The sequence below is a fragment of the Podarcis bocagei genome, assembly GCF_964188305.1.
Source record: "Podarcis bocagei genome assembly, chromosome: W".
Taxonomy (NCBI): Eukaryota; Metazoa; Chordata; class Lepidosauria; order Squamata; family Lacertidae; genus Podarcis; species Podarcis bocagei.
This window is the reverse complement of record NC_138131.1, coordinates 94,129,396-94,151,072: the sequence shown is the minus strand read 5'-3', so window position 1 is coordinate 94,151,072 and position 21,677 is coordinate 94,129,396. Positions and strand designations below refer to the sequence as shown.

The 21,677-nt window shown below is 44.8% G+C and overlaps 2 long non-coding RNA genes across 2 annotated transcripts in view; both read right to left on the bottom strand.

The window, feature by feature from the left end:
- LOC308578264 overlaps positions 1-21,677 on the bottom strand; it is a 180,835-nt gene that overhangs the window by 9,154 nt on the left and 150,004 nt on the right. The gene's annotated exons all lie outside the window — the stretch shown is intronic.
- LOC308578336 lies at positions 3,909-9,678 on the bottom strand. The gene is made up of 4 exons (XR_014003885.1): positions 9,597-9,678; positions 7,713-7,908; positions 4,775-4,915; positions 3,909-4,009 (listed from the first exon to the last, which is right to left on the bottom strand). It is a non-coding gene; the product is annotated as an uncharacterized lncRNA (long non-coding RNA).

Here is a 21,677-nt window from a genome sequence, read left to right as displayed (position 1 = left end):
AAATTTAGAGATATCCTTCTGCCACTTTCCAAAACATTCCACTCTGTCCACAATCTGCAAGGCCTGAAACAAAAACAACATCTTTGGCAAAACGTTCATTTTTATAGCTGCAATTCGGCCTAACAAGGACAACTTCAGTCTTGACCAAATTTCTAGATCCTTTTTAACTTCTGACCAACATTTCTCATAATTATCTTTAAATAAATTCAGGTTCTTGGAGGAGAGATTGACCCCCAGGTATTTCACTTTTTTAACAATATTTAGTTCTGTTTCCTTCTGAAACCCTTCTGTTTCAGTAGCTGTCAAATTTTTCCCTAACACCTTAGTTTTTTGTTTGTTCAACTTGAAACCCGCCACCCGACCAAATTTCTGTATCAGTTCCAGAACTCTTTTTGTACTAGATTCTGGCTCCTGTAATGTTAAAACCAAGTCATCTGCAAATGCTTTCAGTTTATATTGTTTCACTCCGACCCGTATTCCTTGTACCTGCCGATCCTTCCTTATCATGTTCAGCAAAACCTCCAGGACTGAGATAAACAATAAAGGGGACAGGGGGCACCCCTGACGTGTACCTTTTTCAATCTGAAGCTCTTCTGTCACCACATTGTTCACTATTGTTCACTAGATAGAGTTTTGCATGACTTTCTATGGGAAAGTGCACCTTGGTTTTGGAACACATTCAGTTTGAGAACCAAGGTACCACTGTATAATTAACTGGGGGGGGGGGAGAGAACATTTGTGTAAAAACCAGAAGCCTTTCTAATAGGTTTAACGGGTGAAGAAATACCAAGAGACCTAAAAAGACAGTGTATTCTATTTATGCCAGAATGTTCTTAGCCCGGATGTGGAAGGAAGAGAAGGTCCCAACAAAAGAAGAGTGGATTATCAAAATGACTGTGAAGATCAGACATCAAGATGATAGGAAATTTAAGCAAAGAAAAAAGTTAAAAGGACAAAATGGGGAAAATAATGAAGATGAAATGTGAAAAAGCATGGTGCAAAAACCTTAAGGATATAACCATCGTTAGTTCAAAGATGGCAAAATTAAGGGAGAATGAGATAGGCAGGAGAAGTAAATATTTAAAAAACCAGAAGAGGGAAGCTGGGGGAGATTGGGATTCATCTATGCTGTCTGCAAGAATGATGTTTGTGTTGAATATAAAATGCTAAAACTTAATAAAAACTATTTATATATATAAAAAAATTAAACAAGAATGGGAAAAATTTATTGAATACCTTAAAGATACATATTTAGAAATAATAATAATAATAATAATAATAATAATAATAATAATAATAATAATAATAATAATAATAATAATAATAATTGTATCCTGCCCTCCCTGGCCGAAACCGGTCTTAGGGCAGCTAACATCAAATATATAACATTAGTATAAAATCAAACAATAATTAAATTACCTCCTAAAAACAAATCGGGATCAAATTAAAATCGAATTAGATGGTTTTCCACAGGCAGGATTGATATAACATTGATGAAGCCAAAGTAGCAAATAAGGAAATGGAATAGAACGAATCATTGTAATTACATGCAAGAAAAGATGGCAAAATATGGAAACGGGGGGTGGGGGTGGGGGAGAGTCCAAGGGGTTTGTATAATCCCAGTATTGTATATATTGAAAATGTTTGGAGTGTATGGAAATAAAATGATAAAATAAAAAAACTGAATAATAATAATAATAATAATAATAATAATAATAATAATAATAATAATAATAAAATTATTTATATCCTGCCCTCCCCAGCCGAAGCCGGGCTCAGGGCGGCTAACAACAATCAAAATAGTCCAACATTTTAAAACATTCATTATAAAATTAATTAAATCAAATTAAAATCAAATTAATGGCAACCATCAAGCAAAATTCTGTGCAGGTTGCCAGAGGAGGGAGTCAGTCTGCGCCCTGACCAAAGGCCTGGTGGAACAGCTCTGTCTTGCAGGCCCTACGGAAGGATGTCAGGTCCCACAGGGCCCTAGTCTCTTGTGACAGAGCGTTCCACCAGATTGGAGCCGCAGCCGAGAAGGCCCTGGCTCTAGTTGAGGCCAACCTAACCTCTCTGTGACCTGGGATCTTTAGGGTGTTTTTATTTGCAGACCGTAAATTTCTCTGTGGGACATACCAGGAGAGGCAGTCCCATAGGTACGAGGGTCCTAGGCCGTATAGGGCTTTAAAGGTTAAAACCAGCACCTTAAACCTGATCCTGTACTCCACCGGGAGCCAGTGCAGCTGGTACAGCACCGGATGGATATGATCTCGCAGCAAAGACCCCGTAAGGAGTCTCGCCGCAGCATTCTGCACCCGCTGGAGTTTCTGGGTCAGTCTCAAGGGCAGCCCCACGTAGAGCGAGTTACAATAATCCAGTCTGGAGGTGACCGTCGCGTGGATCACAGTGGCTAGGTCAGGGTGAGAGAGATAAGGAGCCAACTGCTTAGCTTGGCGGAGATGAAAAAATGCCGCCTTTGTTATAGCTGTAATCTGCGCCTCCATGGAAAGGGAGGTGTCGAAGATTACACCCAAACTCTTAACGGACGATGCTGGCACTAATTGCACCCATGCAAGAGATGGGAGTTGCCCCCTCAATCCCATATCGCTCCGTCCCAGCCAGAGGACCTCTGTCTTCGAAGGATTTAACTTCAACCGGCTCCCACGTAACCATCCAGCCACAGCTTCCAGACATCTGGTCAGTGTATCTGGGGCCGAGTAAGGATGGCCATCCATCAACAGATAGAGTTGGGTGTCATCGGCATACTGATGGCAACCCAGCCAAAAACTCCGGACAAGCTGGGCGAGGGGGCGCATAAAGATGTTAAAAAGCATCGGGGAGAGTATCGCACTCTGAGGCACTCCACACACCAAGGAGTGGCGCGATGACAATTCCCCCCCCAAGCGCCACCCTCTGTCCCCGACCGGAGAGAAACGAGCGCAGCCATTGAAGGACTGTGCCCTGGATCCCCACGTCGGCAAGGCGGTGGTCCAGAAGTTCGTGATCGACCATGTCGAAGGCTGCTGACAGGTCTAGAAGAATCAGCAGCCCCGACCCGCCTCGATCCAGCTGCCTGCGGAGATCATCTGTTAGGGCGACCAGAGCCGTCTCGGTCCCATGACCAGCGCGGAAGCCGGACTGGAATGGATCGAGAGCAGATGTTTCATCCAGAAACCTACCAAGCTGTTCAGCAACCGCTCTCTCAATCACCTTACCCAGGAATGGAAGATTCGAAACCGGGCGGTAATTGGATAGATCTAAAGGATCTAATGATGTTTTCTTTAAGAGCAGACACACCACTGCCTCCTTCAGTTCCCCTGGGAATATCCCAGTGCCAAGGGACAAATTGATGATATCCCCCAGGGGGGCCCGCACCTCGTCTGGGCACGCTCTAATCAGCCAGGACGGGCACGGGTCAAGAGGACAGGTGGTGGGCTTTCCAGCTCGGAGGAGTCTGTCCACATCGGCTAGGGATATCCGGTCAAAGTGGTCCAATACTGGACCCGAGGACAGTCGAGGGGCCTCCAGTTCCTTTATTGTATCCAAATTGGCAGGGAGGTCATGGCGGAGCAACAGGACCTTCTCCGCAAAAAAGCTCGCAAATGCCTCGCAGCTGTGTGTCGAATTGTTATTTAAATTTGGCTGTCCTTCAAGGGACAAAAAATAAAATAAAAATAAAAATAAAAAATAAAAAAACCTAAAAGAAAAAGAGAAAGTGCTTTATCCACAAGAGGAGAGCTTTCCCACAGGCACCAGACCAGCGCATGAGGAGTAATAATAATTATTAACAACAGCAACAATAATTTATTATTTATACCCAGCCACTCTGGGCGGCTTCCAGCAAAAGATTAAAATACAGTAAGGAGGAGCTCTTTCAATCTATTTTCCCCATGGCTTTGGAAGCTCACCTGATGGCCTCCTTGTAGTGCATGAGGGCCTCCTGGAGCTTCCCCTGCTGTTGCAAAACACTGGCTAAATTTGAATGCGCAGCTGCAAACTCCGGGAAGACCTGCGGGGAAGAAGCTCACTCTTAGTTTCCCTGAGAAGCATTCTAAAGAGACGGAGGCTGCTCTTTGAGGCTCAAAGGTTGTGGGCGTGAAATAAATCCTCATTTGGATTGACTTGCAAAAATTAAGGAGGAGGAGGAACCTATGGACTGCCTTTTTAGCATGCATTGGAAATACTGTTGGGAGATCAGACTGTCAAATGACCAATGCCATATTTTAAAGAGCCCCTCTTTGATGCTCAAATGTGGCAGGGGCTGGCTGCAAAATAAATCACCGTTTGGAATGATTTGTGGTAATAATAATAATAATAATAATAATAATAATAATAATAATAATAATAATAATAATGGGCCTATGAACTGCCTTTTTCGTACGCATAGGAAATACTGTTAGAAAATAAGACTGTCAGGGGATCAAGCTCAGCCGACACAGAGAACAGCATGTGCCCAGCTTTTATTTCAATTTCTGTACCGTTCCTTAACACCTTGCATTGTTCTTCTGATGAAAAAGCAGATTTTTGGTCATTCCAGGAGGCCTAGGAATATAAAAAGGGGGACAGACCCTCTTCCTTCCAAAAGGGACTTATCGGACCATGCTTTGTCGAGCCTCAAAATGCTACTTCACTTTCACTTCTTCACCATTATTTCCGTTATTGATCAAGAAAAATTTGATCGGCGATTTTTAAAAAGACCCAGACTAGGAGTCCAGGGTACGCATGCCTAACCCTTATATGTCAATTTAATTGTTGTAATTCTCCACGCACGTACCTCAAGAGCTTTCCGGTAGAGGCGGACAGCCTCCTCGATATTCCCTTGTTCTCGCTTGATGTTCGCCAGGTTATTAAGAGAATCCGCGTGAGTCGGACATAAACGGAGAGCTGTATTGTAGCATTCCTCGGCTTCGGCAACCTTCGAAACACAAAACAGAGTTTTTACACGAATATTAGTATGTCTTTCACAGGAGCCCAAAAGGCTGCTCTGTGATGTGATGGCTGGATTGAGGTTTGATACGGCCCCTCAGCTCCTGACGGTAACTTGGTATTAGAGCGGTTCATAAAAAACTCTTTTTTTGAAAATGCCTGCTCCAAAGTTCTTCTCTTACCAACAGTAGAGATTATATAGCTATATCTGGAATGGCATGCATATCAGTTAATATCTTTTATATATATATGCCAGCTGTCCTTTGTCAACAACCAATTGTTGCTGTTTTTTATATTGAATATATGCTATATGGTAACTGTTGCACCTCATAGGTAACTCAAGCCTTCTGCACGTCACAAAAGATGTATTTTATCAAAGTCATTGTTGAACTGAAATACAATTAAGAAGTATATTAATAGTGAAATGCAATTAAGAAGAAGCATATTAACAGTAAAACCCCACAATTGTTGAGCCTTTTTTAAGGATTTGACCCCAGAGGTGCTGACCTTTTTTTAGGATTAAAGTTCTTGAGCTTTTTGGGGGGAAGTTTTGCCCTAGTAAATAAACCGCCACGAGGGCCGGATTAAATCGACCAGAGGGCCAGATTAGGCCCCTGAACTGGACTTTGGACATGCCTGGTCTAAAAGAACATTGGGAAAATTTAAATTCTTTGGCAGGATAGCAGGAAATATGACAAAACCAATGCATTTTGAGATCTAGGAGAGATGGGTGGAAGGCCCCCAAAGTGGACTTTGGACATGCTTGGTTTAGGGGAACATAAATACAAGAGCAGACTAATCCGATTCAAACTCTCTTTCCCGCACACTTACCGTCTTTTGCAAGATGTATTTAAGGAAGACAGTAAGGGAAATGGTTTTGGTCATACTAAATCAAAATTAAGAGACAGAGTTGCTAGATAGTAAAAGAAAATCATTGCCAAAAACGTATAAGAATGGCATACAAAGGATGAAGAAGTTAAGTCGGTTATGATTAAATGGGCTCAAGATTTTGGTCATAACATTGAATTAGATAAGTGGGAAAGATTATGGGCAAAAACAATTTATTGAATGTACAGCACTAATTAAAAATTTAATGAAGGTGACGTATAGGTGGTATTTGACGCCGACTAAACTTGCTAAAATATATATAACTCAAGATAAGGCACGCTAGAAATGCAAGGAGAAGGAAGGGAATTTCGTCCATAGGTGGTGGATGTGCACTAAAGTCAAAGTCTATTGGGATATGATTTACAAAGAATTGAAAAAGATCTTTAAATATACTGTTATTAAAAAAACCAGAGGCTAATTTTTGAAAGTGATTTACAAATGCTAAAGTAAATTGTTTTAAGTAGAGTAAGAAGGTAAATAGGGCGATATATGTTCAGGTAGGCAGCTGTGGTGGTCTAACGCAGTTGAAATATATAAAAAATATATAAATTGTCCAGTAGCACATTGCAGACCAACTCAGTTTGGTCTTGGTAGAAGCTTTTGTATCTGAAGAATTGGACCTGCATACAAAAAATTATACCAAGAAGAAGCCAAGTTTAGCAAGCCCTGTTTAGGGAAGCTTTTAATGTTTGACGGACTATTGTATTTTAATATTTTGTCGCCAAGAGTGGCTGGGGAAACCCAGCCAGATAGGCGGGGTATAAATTTTATTATTATTATTATTATTATTATTATTATTATTATTATTATTATTATTATTATTATTATTATCATCATCATCAGGTGCTACTGGACAATTTTTAAAGGGTGATATAGAAATGCTAAGAGGATCGTGACTGCTTAAGAAAGCCAGGGAGTGGGAGCGGGGGAAGGGGGAGGGGAGTCGACGCTTGGTATGAGCAAAGTTGTATGTGACGATATGACAAAGGAAAAAATAAAAGAGGACTTCTTCTAGGTTCTGTACCCCAAATCCCCCCCCCCAAAGAGCCCAATTTCGAGGTCACCATCATCCGGAAGGCTTTTTTCAGCAAACCCTCTGACATACAGAAAGCAAAAGGGACCGGTTTCATTTTCTTTTTTTAATTTTTATTTTATTTATAACATAGTCCACAACAACTCATACATACAAACAGACCCACCACCATTGACTAATTATCAAAATTAAACTCCTATCCCCTTACACAAAGAAAACATAACATAAAAATAAAAGACTTTATTCTGTTAAATGGCCGCCTTATTTACCTCTTGTATACTATTTCTTTTGTATGGGATTATTACAATTTTTCCTAATTATGACTTAAACCACAAAGTCTCCTGTAGAAATTAATTGAAACAAGTCCAAGTGTATATTTTGGGGCACTGTTTGGTAAAGTATTCTCTGCATTTTCCCCATTCCTTTTGGAATTCTTGTCTGGGTTGTGCCCTAATTGTCTCTGTTAATCTGGCCAATTCAGCATGGGGTAAAAGCCTAAGAAAAAGCTAAACAACTTCAATCCTAAAAAAAGTTCAACAATTTAAACCCTAAGAAAAGAGCTCAACAACTTCAATCCTTAAAAAAAGTAAACAACTTTGGTCGGCCCTTATGGCCCTTCACTTCATCAAATCTGGCCCTCTTTGAAAAAAGTTTGGACACCACTGCCTAATAGGAAAGTTTCTGTATTTTTTTTTCACAGGCCCACCAGAAATGTATAAGTGTCCCTTCTTCTTTACTGCACCTCCAGCACAGTTTTTTTGTTTTATACATTTTAGCTATTTTGGCAGGTGTTAAGTACCATCTATAAAACATCTTTTATATAGATGTTCCCCCCACCCCAAGGCAAAAGGGACCAGTTTCTTACGCTGCCTTTCTCTTTCAGCGCGTTGGCCAGGTTGCAGTAGGCGTCAGGGAAGTGGGGCTGGAGCTCAATGGCCCTCTTGTAGGTATCGATTGCCAGATCGATCAGCCCCTGTTCGTAATACACACATGCCAGGTTGCCGTGGACAACAGCGTGGTTGGGACTCAGGCTCAGGGCCCGTAGGTAGGCTGCAACGGCTCTGAAATGAGATCAAGGACTGGTTCAGTTTCATTGTCACCAGGGTGGATAAAAATCTGTTTTTTAAAAAATAAAATGCTTTGGGAGGACGATTAAGAGGATCGAGGCGGGCCGGGACTGCTGATTCTTTTAGATTTGTTAGCGGCCTTCGACATGGTCGATCACAAACTTTTGGACCACCGCCTTGCCAACGTGGGGATTCAGGGCACAGTCAGACAATGGCTGTGCTCCTTTATCTCAGGTCGGGGACAGAGGGTGGCGCTAGGGAGGGAGTTGTCGCTGCGGCACTCCTTGTTGTGTGGAGTGCCGCAGGGCACAATCCTTTCCCAGATGCTTTTCAATATCTTTATGCGCCCCCTTGCCCAGATTGTCCGGAGTTTAGGGCTGAGTTGTCGTCAATATGCTGATGACACCCAACTTTATCTGTCAATGGACTCGGCCCCAGACACACTGACCAGATGCTTGGAAGCCGTGGCTGGGTGGCTGCGTGGGAGCCAGTTGAAGTTAAATCCTTCGAAGACAGAGGTCCTCTGGCTGGGTCAGGACAACATGGGGTTGGGGGGCCAACTCCCATCTCTTGTGGGGGCGCAATTAGTGCCAGAGCCTTCTGTCAAGAGCTTGGGTGTAACCTTCGATGCCTCTCTTTCCATGGAGGCACAGGTTGCAGCCACAGCAAAGGTGGCATTTTTCCACCTCCGCCGTATTAAGGAATTGGTTCCTTACCTTTCTCGCCCTGATCTGGCCAGTGATCCATGCGATGGTCACCTCCAGGCTTGATTATTTTAACTCGCTCTATGCTTAGACTCACTCTGACACCCTATATGGGATTTGGTATATAAATTTTCCCGTGGCTTTTTTTGCTGGCCCATGTAGCACCAGCATGGATAGCTGGCTTGGGTGAATAGCTGATGTTTCCTCCCTTTGTAGTCTTGATGAGGCTGCATTTTAAGCTGTATTTTAATTAACTGGGGTTTTTTTCTATTCTATTTTATTGTAATTTATATTTGGTGTTAGCCGCCCTGAGCCCGGCCCTGGCCAGTGAGAGCGGGGTAGAAATAAATAAATAAATAAATAATTCGGGGAAGAATTATTTGTTTTAAGTTTTTCATGTGTGCGAAAACTCAGTCCAAGTTTTTCTTGGGGAAAAATGTTTCAGCACATCAGTTAAGCAACATGGATACATATGCTACCATGTTACTGTTTAAGTGAAATAAATTGCTTAAATTGTTATGAAGGAAATGTTTCTTTTCTCCTTCCAATCAAGTGCAGCAGAAAAGTTGTTCAAATAAAAAGTGTTCACTTATTAAAACTCACCATCATTTCGTCACAATCGGGCTGTATATAGCAGAACCAAATCATTTTGATATAACTGTAGAAAAGACTCTGAAGTTAGGATTCCAAAAAGGAAACCTGCCTCCGTTTGTCAATATTAAGAGGATGCCAGCAAGGCTGAACCTTCCGGTAAAAGGGGGATTTAAATCAAGTCTTATGGATTTGGGATTTAAATCAATTTGCTTTAAATAAAATCAACCCTCTAGGCAACAATGGGAGTTAGTTTGGGTATGGGTGCAACCACTAAACTGAGAATATAAGACGTAATGTGTATAAGACGTAATGTGATTATACGCAAAACCAATAAAAAACATTTATATAAAAAAGAGAATATAAGCTCTATGCCTATTTGCTTACCTGTCAAATATACGCGCCTCCTTCAAGACGTTCCCCAGATTAATGTAAGCATCCAGGAAGTTGGGGTCCAGGGTCACCGCCTGAAAATATTTAAGATAATAGATTTTTGTTACTAATAAAGTCATACCTCAGGTTGAAGTAGCTGCGGGTTAAGCATTTTCGGGTTGTGCTCCGTGGCGACCTAGAAGTAACAGAGCGCGTTACTTCCGGGTTCTGCAGCTTGCGCACGTGCAGACACTCAAAATGATGCCACACGCATCTACGGAAGCAGCAAATTGTGACCCGAGCATGTTCGCTTCAGGATGCGAACGGGGCCCCGGAACGGATCCCGTTCGCATCCAGAGGTACCACTGTATAACAGCATGGTTACTTTTAAATAAGTGGGTCAACTTTGACCTAGGCTGCCTCCTACCTACCTTCCTACCTTATCGATCTACCGACTTTATCTTATTATCTATCTACTTGCCTACCTATCTTATCTATCTATCTATCTATCTATCTATCTACCTACCCTATCTATCAAATCTATCTACCTACCTACCATCTAATCCAGGTGTGGCCCAACTTGGCCCTCCAACCCCCATCATCCCTACCTAACAGGACCAGTGGTCAGGGACAATGTGAGTTGTAGTCCCAAAACAGCTGGAGGGCCAGGTTTGGCCATGCCTGAATCTATCTACCTACTCAATCAATCAATCTAACTAATCTATCTATCCATCTACCAACCTTTCTTATATATGTATCTATCTAATCTACCTACCTAATCTATCTATCTAATCTAATCTAATCTAATCTAACTATCTATCATCTATCTAATCCAGTGTTTCCCAACCTTTTTTGGGCAAAGGCACACTTGTTTGATGAAAAAAATCTCGAGGCACACCACCATTACAGCCCCGTGACGTCAGCGCGCAGCGTCACTTGAGCTCCTTCTCCTGCTCGTTCAGGGCCGCAGTGGCGTAGCGTGGGTTGTCAGCACCCGGGACAATGCAAGTAATTTGCGCCCCCTAACCCGTGGATTTGCGCCCCCTAACACTAACCCCCAGATGTTGCGCCCGGTGTGGCCGGCCCCCCCTGCACCCCCCACGCTAGGCCACTGATCCATAGCTAAAAGCAGAAGTCAACAAATGTGTCCTGTTTTTTGCTCTTCAAAATGTGGCAACCCGAAGACCCCCAGGGACCGTCCAACCAGCCTAGGAAGTGTGCTCTGGTCGCGGGGGAGGAGACACGAGGCATTGCCATCCACACCTGGAATTGAGGAGGAGCTGGAAAGGTCCTTTGGTTTCACACCCAGGACCCATTTTTTCTCTCTTCTTTTGAGAAAGGGGTGGGAAACGGGATTTGGAGGGCGCATGTGTGCGTGTAGCTGAGCTCCAGTTGCTCTGGGCATTTCTGGACGGGGCCGGTAGCGTCTCTCCTAACCCCTCCCCACCCCGGTCTCCAGCCCCCCCCCGCCCAAAGGCTTCCCCCTACCTGGCCAAAGTTCCACCCGAAGCTGGAGATGCGGTTCGCGCTGCCCACGAAGAGGACGCCGAACTCGGAGAGGACGTATTCCTTGCGCTCAGCGCAGCGGCGCAGCTAGCCGCTCAGGGGCCCGGGGCGGCGCGCGCGTCCTGCAGCCAGGGGCGAGTGCCATGGGGGCGAGCCATGGCAGGGCGCGCTGCGTGGAGCCTCGCTGCAGCCTCCCCCTCAGCTGTAGGGAGGCTGAGGCGGTGGGCAGAGGCCAGAGCGGAGCTTGCGGGCAGTTCGCCCGCAGACGCATGGCTCAGGCACGCTGCAGGCACCGAGGTGTGGCGCCCAGTGCCCCCCGCCTCGCCTAGCTACCAGTGGCATAGGAAGGGGTCTGCGGTGGGTGCGGGGCTGAAAGGACAGACAAGGCTCCAGCAACCACCCCCACCGCCAAGTCCGCCGGTCCTGCAATCCCTTGCACGCTGACTTGGAAGTACAGTGGTACCTCGGGTTACATACGCTTCAGGTTACAGACTCCGCTAACCCAGAAATAGTACCTCGGGAGGGGCAGAGAGCTGCGAGTGCGCCCCCCGCAGATGTTGCGCCCAGTGCGGCCGGCCCCCCCTGCACCCCCCACGCTATGCCACTGCAGGGCCGGGTCGCCGCCGTGAGGGAAGGGCGCCGGGGCGCTGCTGCTGCTGCTGCTGCCGCCGCCACTCCCGGCAGGCATGGGCCCAGCTGAGGCGGCGGCGGCTGTTGTGGTGGTGGCGGCGATAGCGGGCGGAGGAGGGAGCGGCGGCGGGGCCGAGGTAGCCGGCGGCGGCGGGGGAGGCGGCGGCGGTGGAGCAGGAGGGCGGCCGAGGCCGGTGAGGGAGTAGGGTTGCCCGGGGCTTGAGGAGCAGTCGCCGGGAGTTGCTGCTGCTGTTGCTGCTGCTGCCCGGACATGCCGGCCACCTCCTTGTCCGCTGTCTCGCGCTCCTCCCTTTTGCGCGCGCTGCCCCACCGCCGCCCCATTGGCCGGGTCCTGTCAGCTGATCCTGTGTTATTTCCTATGTGTGTGTGTGAGGGGAGAATGGAGAGAGAAACCTCGGCACCACCACCGCGGAGCCGCCCCCGGCTCGACGCGGATCCTCGCCGCCGCCGCCCCGCCTCTCGCCGCCCGACTCGCCCGCCTCCCTCCCACGGCACACCAGGCAATCTCTCGCGGCACACTAGTGTGCCGCGGAACACCGGTTGGGAAACACTGATCTAATCTATCTATGCAAGGAATATCAACTGTACGAGAAATGGTACCAACTAATGGTACTAACAGGACACCGGAGGCCCATTGCAGCTGAAAAAATGCCTCCAGTTTTAATATAAAAAAGAATGGGAAACGTTTACTGCATATTGACAAAAGCAGTGCACACAGGTTAATACATTAGCAGGATTAATTTTTTTAAAAAACCCCACCTGTAATGGTTAAATTTAAAGTAGAATCATAGAATCATACAGCTGGAATAGACCACAAGGGCCATCGAGTCCAACCCTCTGCCAAGCAGGAAACACCATCAGAGCACTCCTGACATATGGTTGTCAAGCCTCTGCTAACTGGGACTTTTCTCTTGCTTTTCTTTTGTGCAAATACCCCCTTCCCCCTGTACCTACCTACCTCTCGACCCTCCCAAGGCCTGCTACCTGAAAGCCATCGAGACCCAACCCAACTTTGCTGTGGCATGGAGTAACCTCGGCTGTGTGTTCAATGCGCAAGGGGAAATCTGGCTGGCGATTCATCACTTTGAGAAGGTAACTGTTACAGAGTTTCTGGGCTCTAGATGGGAAGGCCTGGAAAAATAATGATAATGATAACAATCCAATATAAGCCCCATTAATTGGGCTAGTAGCGTTCTCTCTTCTTCTGTTAAATAATGTTTTATTAATTTTTCATTAATCACAATCCATTAGAAGCCCCATTAATTGGGTTAGTAGCGTTCTCTCTTCTTCTTTTAAAGAATTTATTATTTTCATTCATAGCAATCTGATTTAAGCCCTATTAATTGGGCAAGTGGCATTCTCTTTGTAAATTATTTTTTCATTAATTTTTTCATTAATAACAATCCCATATGAGCCCCATTAATTGGGCTAGTGACATTCTCTTTTTAAATTATTTTTTATTAATTTTTTTATTAATAACAATCAAATATAAGCCACATTAATTGGGCTAGTAGCATTCTCTCTTCTTTTAAATATTTTTTTATCATTTCTTTCATGAATAACCTGATCTAAGCCCCATTAATTGGGCAAGTAGCATTCTCTTTTGAAATATTTTTTTACTAATTTTTTTCATTCATAACAATCCAATTTAAGCCCCATTGGGCTAGTTGCATTCTTGCTGCCGTCGTTGCAGACATAAGAAGTCTTATACCTAGTGAGAAGGCTTCTGGCTTTTTTGACAAATGTATTTTCAAACATTTTCTTTAAATTCATCATATATTATTTCCCAGAAAGCCTTGACCAATGTCACATAATAACAGATGCATATTAGTATATCGCTGCTTCGCAAGATGTTGCAGGGCTGAATGAAGTGGTTTGTAATAACACTGTCAAAATTGGATGCAATTTTTAAATATATACAGTGGTACCTCGTTTTACATAGACTTCAGGTTATACACTCCGCTAACCCAGAAATCGTGCTTCAGGTTAAGAACTTTGCTTCAGGATGAGAACAGAAATCGTGCTCTGGCGGCTCAATGGTAGCAGGAGGCCCCATTAGCTAAAGTTCAGGTTAAGAACAATTTCAGGTTAGCAAAGAAGGAAAACTACCCAAGACTTTCTTTTCAATGACGAAAAACTGTAATCTAATTGATGTTTGGAGACTTAGACATCCACTGGAGAAACAGTTTACATTTTATTCGGAACCAAATCAGTCAATGTCAAGAATAGATCAAATTTGGGTCTCGAATGAACTAACTCCAAGAATTCGGCAAATTGAAATTCAGCCAAGAGTAATTTCAGACCACAGTCCAATAAAATTGGAAATTAAAGGTTATGAAGAAAGATCATTTAGATGGAGAATTAACGATTACCTCTTGGGTGATCAAAAAATCATACAAGAGGCGCAAAAGAAGTTGATGGAATATTTTATGGACAATGCCAATAAGTCAGGTAAATGGCTCGCGTGGCAAATTAAGAAAAGAAAGGAACAAAACATAATCAACAAAATTATTGTGGATGGAGAAGAGATTGAGAACCCGAAAGGCATTAGAAAAGGATTCTTGGACTTTTATAATCATTTGTACAGCAACAGAGAAAAGAACAATTTGAAGAGAATAGAAAGATATTTAAAAGAAAAAAAGGTGCAAAAGATCCCGACAGAAAAGAAAGACAGACTGAATGCCCCAATTGAGAATGAGGAAATAATAGAGGTCATAAAAGAATTGAAAAAAGGAAAGGCTCCAGGACCAGATGGATTTACAGCCAGTTATTACAAAGAATTGAGGCACACCCTGACGGTACCACTGAAAGAAGTTATGAATAATATTTTGAAGGAAAAAGATATTCTGGAAACTTGGAAAGAAGCCTTCATCATACTTATTCCCAAGCAAGATTCTGATTTAACACACGATCTCATTGTTAAACACAGACTATAAGATTTTTGCTGGAATATTAGCAAAAAGATTAAAAAAGGTATTGAGAGAATTTATTCACGATGATCAAGCAGGGTTTCTTCCAGGCAGGCAGATGAAACATAATGTGAGAAATATAATAAATGTTTTGTAATATCTGTCTGCTAGGAATGAGAAACAAGCTATACTAATGTTTGTAGATGCGGAGAAGGCATTTGATAATACAGTGGTGCCTCGCAAGACGAAATTAATTCATTCCGCAAGTTTTTTCTTCTTGCGAGTTTTTCGTCTTGCGAAGCACCGTTTCCCATAGGAATGCATTGAAAATCAATTAATGCGTTCCTATGGAAACCGCTTTCAAGGCTGGCGGTGCGGAGAAGGGCTTTTCTCCCCACCGCAAGCCTTCAGGACAGATACGGGAACAGAGGGGAAGGGGCGCAGCGCTTCTCCTCTGTTCCCGGGGCTTGCGGTGGGAGGAGGGTTTTTCCTCCCCACCGCCAACATTCAGAACAGCATTCTGAATGTTGGCGGTGGGAAGGAAAACCCTCCTCCCACCGCAAGTCTTCAGGACAGCCACCCGAAGGCTGGCGCGGGGAGAAGGTCTCTCCGCCCCACCGCCAGCCTTCGGAGAGCCTTCCGAAGCCTGGCGGCGGGAGGAGGTCTCTCCGCCCCACCGCCAGGCTTCGGAGCAGCCTTCTGAAGGCTGGCGGTGGGGCGGAGAGACCTTCTCCCGCCGCCAGGCTTCGGAGCAGCCTTCTGAAGGCTGGCGGTGGGGCAGAGAGACCTCCTCCCGCCGCCAGGCTTCGGAGCATCCTTCCGAAGCCTGGCGGCGGGAGGAGGTTTCTCCACCCCACCGCCAGGCTTCAGAGCAGCCTTCCAAAGGCTGGCGGCGGGAGGAGGTCTCCACACCACCGCCAGCCTTCGGAGGAGGTCCGAGGACAGTGGGGAAGACGCGCTGCGCTTCCCCGCTGTCCCGGAGATTTCCCTATGGGCTTTCGTCTTGCGAAGGAAGCCCATAGGGAAATTCGTTTTGCGAAGCGCCTCCAAAACGGAAAACCCTTTCGTCTAGCGGGTTTTCCGTCTTGCGAGGCATTCGTCTTGCGAGGCACCACTGTATATCATGGGAATTTGTGTTAAAAAATTTAGAATTTATGGAAGTGGGGAACGATTTCTATAATGGAATAAGGGCGATTTATACAGAGCAAAGAGCTAAATTGATTGTGAATAATGTAATAACAGAAGAAGTGAAGATATGGAAGGGTATAAGACAGGGTTGTCCTCTCTCGCCACTGTTATTCATAATGGTTCTGGAAGTCCTCTTGAGTGCAATTAGACGAAATGAATTAATAAAAGGGGTGACAGTAGGTCAAAACGAATATAAAGTTAAAGCCTTTGCTGATGACCTGGTAATAACGATAGAAGATCCTTTAAAGAGTTTAAATGTGGAGATGGAATTTGGCAAGGTGGCCGGGTTTATATTAAATGTGGGAACCAGTTGACGGAAACCAGCCGTCATTTTGGGGTGCAAGGCAAAGAAAAAACACACACAAAGGCAAATGTCTCCATGGACGGAGGGCAAAAAAGCTCCTTCCTCTCTCTCCTCCGATTTTATTATCCTTTGTTCTCTCCAGCCGCATGGCAGCATTCCAATGTCTCACGTTACCTCATCCGGTCAAGCTTTAACCCACCCACAAACCATATAGGGTTACAGTGCCCAGAGGGGAGAACCTAACTCCTTATAGGGTCAATACATTCTAATACATTGTAAGCTCAGAGTGCTGGTCACCGAGGTCAGCAAGGCACCAGGTGGCACTACAAGCCTTTTCCATGACTTCCTGGCTCCCACATGCCCTCTTTCTTTCTTTATTTAATCAGAGTCATATATGTCAGTACCAATACGGTTATATCGAGCGCGATAGGCGACTCTTGTGAGACCGGAAGCGGGCCGCGGACTGGAGAACCATGCAGTACATACAGAAATTAAAGAAGGAATACATTGTATACAGCAACACAAAATAATGCAAATAACTACTATAATGATCACTAAAATCAATAAATGTCGAAGCCAACTTCCATCCGGAAGCCAAGAATATAACCATGCCCATGGATCAACGGAAGGAGGGGGGGCAAACGGATTGTGGGCTACCATGGTTTCCATATGGTCGATTGTCGCAGATATGCTGACATTATTATCAGGAATAAACATGCAACAGTGAGAATGAACAAGCGCACAAACTCCTCCTTTTGAAGCTAAAATCACATTCAAAGTATAACGATTCTGTAAAACCACTTCTCTCATTGCAGACACCTCCTGGTTGAGTTCCTTCAAAGCTTTTATGGTATCATTGAATAATCCTTCAGTCCAATTTGCTAGCCGATGGAGGTCCCTATAGTTCATTGCTGCACCCACCGAGGGCAGCAAGGCCCGAGAGACCTGGGTACCGATATATTGATTTATGGGTGAATTTACCTCCCGACGATTTCGTAGTCTAAGAGAAGATGGTAACTTATCAACCTTATACAACAACGGAACCACGAGACCCAATGTACATGTGCCTGTGAGGTTTCGAGGAATGGCTTTGTATGCTTTTTCGCCACAAAGCAACCATAACTCTCTTTGGAGTAAATAGCTGATATTACTACTCTGTTGGGACCAATTAAAGGCTTCAGTAAATAAGGAACTGATATGAAATTGCTCATCTGTGGCATTTGCTAAGCCAGGGATAGAAGAATTCAGACTCCAATTTGCATGGTAGGTTTCTTTCCTAGTTTTTAGCCATGCACTGGTATCGCTTCTAAAGCACTGAGATTGGTCACTGTATGTTCCTGTAAGAGAACAAGAGCTATTAAACATGAATTTCAATGTATATTGACAGTTTGGATATATGCCCCATGATTCTTTCCCCTCTTTAATTTGAAAACAAATGGGGGCAGGCTCATGGAGGGTCAATTGTACTGGAGGCCAAAAAGTTTGCTTAGGGGATATAATATCAGTAAATTGAAAAGATCCATTGACAGGCACGCCATGAAGCATTATGCCTGAATGACTGGCAAAGGGCGGCATGTGCATACATAACCAACATTTAGAAGCATGCAATAAACTGGTAAACTTAATCATATCTTGTACAAAAATATTATTCCTCCATATCTTATGATAATTTTCTCCCCTAAAAGTCTTATTCAACAATGCTGTTCTTATAGTTCGAGAGTGGCTGAGCCGTGGATACTGCCAGCCAGAGTAGGATTCAGGCGACAGCTGCTTGCCAGCCGATAAGGTGAAATATGGTGGCTGCAACTGGATTGTGTCGTCTGCTTCTCATCCTTGTATAATGATGCAGCAAAAGATGGCAAGGCAAATGGTTAGGAAGGCACTTCTGTAGTTGAAGGGACTCGCCATGGCCGCACGCATCGAGCTGGAACCCACAAAGGCTTGTCCTCGACGTCCACTGCCGCGTACCCTCGTCCCCACGTGATCAGCGGAACAGGTCCATGCCACGCGGGATCAGGCAAGCGTCGGTACACCACCAAGGGGCGGGGGAGTGCCTCCTCCTTCCTAAAATGCAATTCCGCGGGAGTATGGGTCCTATTATGTGGATATAAAAGATGGTTAAGTACAAAAAGAACTTGGTGAACAGCCGAAGGGATATCTGCCGTTGGTATGCTTCGGCCGCCAAGCTGTTTAAGCAATAGTGTTTTGAACGTCAGGTGTGCTCTTTCCACTATAGCTTGACCTGTGGAGTTAAAGGGTATGCCATGAGTTAATTTCACATTCCACAACATACAAAATTCCGAAAATGTTTTAGAAATATATGCTGGACCATTATCAGTTTTGATACGCGCAGGTTTACCCATGACTGAGAAACAGCGGATAGTGTGCTGAATGACATGCCGAGCTGTTTCCCCCCTCATGGGCGTAGCCCATATGAATCCAGAGTGGGTGTCCACCGTGAGGTGAACCTTGGAGAGTGGAGCCAACACAGGTGTGTGTGTGACATCCATCTGCCAACACGCCAATGCAGACGTGCCCCTAGGATTGACAGCATCAAAAGGAATGGCCAGCTGAGATTTAGAACAAGAAGCACATTGGGAAACTATATCCCTTGCTTGGGCCAAAGGAATAGAAAAATGCTTTGCCAATGCTTTCGCAGGAAGGTGAAAGGTGTTATGACCTAGTATAGGGTCAGAAAAGAGAGAAAAGGTAGAAATGTCCCTCAGAGCCACATCTGCTCTTGCATTGCCCTCTGCTAAATACCCTGGGTGTGATGTGTGGGAGCGAAGATGTGCAACATAATAAGATAACTCTCTGTGCTGAAGTAAGGCCTGCAGGCCAAGAAACAAGGAAAACAAGTCAGAATCCAAGGAAGGAGTTATATAAGATATTGGTAAACTAGCAAAAAGGCGATATACATACTGAGTATCCACAATAAGATTGAAAGGTTGAGTAGGAAAGGATTGAAAGGCAAGAATCACAGCTGCTAGCTCAGCTCACTGGGCAGAAGACTGTGGAGGGGTATATAAACATTTCCATTTTCCTCCCTCCTCCCATGTCACCACCCCCCTACTTCTTGTTCTATCCATGAAGAGGGTTAGTGCAGAGGGGAGAGGTGTGAGAGACAAGGGGGTAGCCAAACATAGGTGACCTGTGTCAGAAATGTCAAACGGTCATCCTTTGGAGGGTTAAAAATGATGACACCTATAAAATCAGCTAAAGCAATTTGCACGTGAACGTCCTTTGATAACAATGTCTGATGTGGATTCAATTACTGAATAAATGTTCTTCGGTGGGGTATGTGGTAGATGTAACCATTCTATAATGCAGATAGTCTTCTTCTTGTTCCGCCTGAGCATATAAAATTCCTGTTGGCAACGATGTAGCAAATACGGCCAGGTGCAGCTCGTGTGCAGCACCTCTAGGTGGCGCATGTGGAAAGGTTTCAATGCTTCACCCACAAAATGTTGACAAAGTGTAGGGGAGTTCCGCATGCCTTGAGGACAATCCACTGATAACGTTGCGAATCGTGATATACTGGCAATGTAAAAGCAAACTGTTCCTTGTCTGCTGGAGCCAGTGGGATGAAGATGGTTCAATGTGGCCGAAAGTCAATTGTTCAGAGATAAGCTGTTCAGAAACAGGATGGTGCCATTGCTGCGGATTTTTCTTTTGGTGGAGGCCACCGTTCTACCCACACTGAGGTATCGGTGATCCTGGTTCGCCACGCTGGAAACGTTGTATCGGTGGCTACAGGCTGGTTTTCATTGAGCGCTGCTGCTAGCAGATGAATCTTGTGGGTGGCTGTATCACCAGACTGACAAATGCGAAGCATGGCTGCTGTGTCTGTGGCAGGATTGTGTATTATCGGTCTTAACGCAACCTTACAATCCTCTTTGGCATATTCAAAGGCCAATTGTTTGATAATTATTTGTTTGGCTTCAGGATTTTCAATTTGTCTACTCACTGCTGTAATCAGCCTGTCCATAAAGGAAGAATATGATTCTCTTGCCTCTTGCCTGATTGAACCCCACCTTGATTGAATACTGGTGGGTTCTGGGATTTTTCTCATTGCTTGTTGAGCAGCAAGAGCAGTATCCCTCAATAAAATCTGCAGCAGTGTGGCTTGTACTGAAGCCTGAGCAAAGGGCCCACGGCCCATCATAGCATCCATCACATCTGCGAGGGTAATATTAGGATTATTCCCTCTTGCTTGTTGCAGTAAGGCAGGAGCATAACCATGACAGGCGATTTCCCATTCATGAGCAAATAATACACCAGCTGATGGAGGTAAAACTGTACGTGCCAAAAGCTTGATGTCATCTGGAACCAACAGCTGGGCTAATGTGGCTTCCAAAAGAGCCTGTGTGAATGGTGCTTGCAGTCCATTTGTCCTGACTGACAATTGGAGCTCTTTCAAGATTTTAAAGTCAAAAGGTTGGTGCTGGGCTTGAGTTCCTGCTGGAGCACCAGCAGGGGGCACAATAACAGGGAATGCCATGGTATCCTGAGATAAGGAACAGGCAAGGGCTGCACGTTGAAAGGGGGTAGCTGGTTCTGCTGCTGAAAGAGCAGGGTCATTTCCAGCCAGACCACGATATTTTTGCAGGATTGGGTCCTCTAGTGAGGAACTATAATCTGGAGGCTTGGGTTCTGGAGCTGCTGGCAGGGCAAGGATTGGAACAAACTCTAACACAGCAGACTGGATTAAAGAAGCTGGAGGTTGTGATGGCAATGCAGCCAGGGAGATATTTTTTGGTGATAAAGAGCCCATAGCGTAATGAACCTTGCACCATGCATTTAAAATCCGAGTACTGATGCTGGGGAGCTCATGAAAATGTTCACCAATCTTGTCCCAAAGTTTCAGTTCCCAAGTCCCATTTGCAATTACACCCAAGTCCCAGGGAGAATGTTCATCAATGGCCAGAATGAGCTGTATCAAATCACCCTCGGGAACTTCCAGTTTGTTGGAGGAGAGGAGAAATTTTAAGTCTTTTAAAAATTTCTGTTGGGGAGTAGTCAAAGAGCTGCCCATTTTTCAAAAATCAATATAATAGAAGGGATCGAACTCACCGGGATCTTTTTTAAAGATGTAGAGCGCTTTGCAATCCTTGCCGGACGTAGTGAGTCGATGATAACCACTGCTTGGATCAAAAATCCTCTCAGTTTCTTTTAAAATCCTCTTAGTCTGCCTCAGACTGTTTGCTTCCAGTTGCTTCTTTTTTCCCTTTTAAAAACCTCAGCCGTATCCTTTTATTCTGCCTCAGAGAGGGCACCACTTGTGGGAACCAGTTGACGGAAACCAGCCGTCATTTTGGGGTGCAAGGCAAAGAAAAAACACACACAAAGGCAAATGTCTCCATGGACGGAGGGCAAAAAAGCTCCTTCCTCTCTCTCCTCCGATTTTATTATCCTTTGTTCTCTCCAGCCGCATGGCTGCATTCCAATGTCTCACGTTACCTCATCCGGTCAAGCTTTAACCCACCCACAAACCATATAGGGTTACAGTGCCCAGAGGGGGGAACCTAACTCCTTATA